The following is a 2,188-nucleotide window of genomic DNA, read 5'->3' on the forward strand; positions in this document are numbered from 1 at the left end:
AAACGATTCATCTTTTAGTTGTGAAGCCACTTTAACACATCAATACTAACATTAGTTGCTATACCAATGAGGGTATGCATGTTGTCATGATTGAAGCAATTGTGGCATAAGAATAGCATCTACCCTTTGAATGCTTTGAGGAGGGCTTTCTTGAGGAAATGAGCAAGTCATAGAAACAAAGTGTAAAGCAGTCCATCTCTCATATGAATCTCTTCATTTCCTTTCCAACTCTAAAATGATAAATCTTTATGGACATTTCCAGATATTGAGTCTTAAATTTTTTTTTTGGCTGGGGAGGACAGTTCTCCTATTGCTCTGGGGTGAGGGGTTCTCGGGGTTCTTGGTGGGGCGAGTCTGCTCCCTCTTCACCATCGCGGGCTTTTGGGGACGCAGGAAGGCGGCCTTGCGCAGGGCAGGGCGGTTACTTGTTCTTGCGGATCACGTGCCAGATGCTGCTGAGCGTGGCTGGAGTGGGGGGAGTGCTTCTTGTTAATGGGGGGCCGCACGTAGGAGGTGGTCGGCTACTGCTGGCCTGACCTCTGCTTCAGAACACCACAAATCCCTGGCCATCGCGGCGGGCTCGACGCCCACGGTCTTGCGGACAATCAGCCCATTGTAGCGGAAGAAGGTGCAGGCTTCCAGGTTCTTGGTGGTGCTGTCGGTCTACGTGTTCCTCTTGCCCAGGAAACTGGCCTAGTTCCGCATGACCATCCACTGCATGGGCGCGGCCACGGCGGCCACGGTGGCCATGACTGGGGCGGAGGTCCGTAGATGGCTGTGCGGAAAGAGAAAAAAAAAATTAATCTCCTTGTAATGATTTTAATTTGACCAAATTAATTTATCAAATTAAATAGCTCGTTTGTATTGGAGTTTTACTTTGAATCTAACACATTTGTAGGCTAAACGAAGGCTTTTCTTCTTGCACAACAGTATCTCGTATAAAATAATGTTCCCATGAGTTTAATGTAACAAAATTGTAAGCGTAAGCTTTGAATGTCTCCTTAAATTCATGTAAGTTAATGTAGTTCATGTTGACGAATGGAAAGGGGCAGCTGTTCATGTATACTGATGAGGGGTTGAATAAAATCAATTTTAATAACAACACATATATATGTTAGTTGCCATCAAGTTGAATCTCACGGGTAATTTTTATGTAACAGAGCAAAGCACTACTGGGCCAAAGCAAGTGACCCAGGTACTGTTCAGCCCAGATCCAGATTGCGAGGTCTTTTTACTTGCTGTCAGTCTGCAAATTCTACTGAAACCTGCTGACCAGGGTTCATCTTGCTAGTATTTAAAATACTGGTGACATAACTTCCAGCATCATAGCAACAGATAAGCCATCACAGTGTGACAAACTGAGAAACAGGTGATGGACACACACACACACACACACACACACACACACACACACACATCCTCATGTAAGAAAAGGCCCAGATAATGATCGAAGGCACTTTTCCCCTGCTGGTGAGTGTCCATTTGCAAAGACAGGTCAGGAGTGAGTCACTATTTGGGGGATGCTGGAATGCCAACAAAATCAGGTCACTTCCCTGTCTCCTGACTAGAGCAATATCTGGGTCGAAATCCAGGCCCTGACCCTGTAGCAAGGAACACGTATGGGGATGGGAAGGTCACGTCGTGAGGAGGCTTACCACAAGCTCAAGCACAAGTCACTCAATGAAAGAGTGAAGGAAATTTGCTTTATAGTTGGGGTGAAAAATAGAAACATCCTGTTTCCTTGTCAGAAATGTAACCAAACCATTTCTGAAATTTCTGAAGCTTCCAGGTTTTCTGTGGGGGTGGGGTGGGGGCACATTTTGAATTCCACAGCCACCTCTGGATTTGCTGATTTTGGCTAGGGTGGGTGGAAGATTCTTGGAAACTTTGTGGTAGATCATCAAGGCCAGAGCTTTTTAGACTTTAATGTGCATATGAAATGCCAGGGGATTTGGTTCAAATGCAGTGTCTGATTCAGTATGGGCAATGTTGAATGTGTGTGTTTCTAACACACTCCCAGGTGCAGCTGACACTCAGGAGAAGACCACCCTAGGAGCAGCGAGGGAAATCAGCAGTTCTTGGTGCACATTTTAATCATGTGGGCAGCATTGCCAGCATGGTCAAATGGAAATAAAGGACACACAGCTAAGTTTTGATTTCCATAAACAACAAATACTTTTAAAATACA

General features: G+C 45.2%; 1 pseudogene; it reads right to left on the reverse strand.

The window, feature by feature from the left end:
* Positions 1 to 246: 246 nt before the first annotated feature.
* On the reverse strand, positions 247 to 750 carry LOC101658100 (annotated as a pseudogene).
* Between the last annotated feature and the right edge of the window lie 1,438 nt (positions 751 to 2,188).

The sequence above is a fragment of the Echinops telfairi genome, unplaced genomic scaffold, assembly GCF_000313985.2.
Source record: "Echinops telfairi isolate 266 unplaced genomic scaffold, ASM31398v2 ScPeMD7_5592;HRSCAF=6446, whole genome shotgun sequence".
NCBI classification, from domain to species: Eukaryota; Metazoa; Chordata; class Mammalia; order Afrosoricida; family Tenrecidae; genus Echinops; species Echinops telfairi.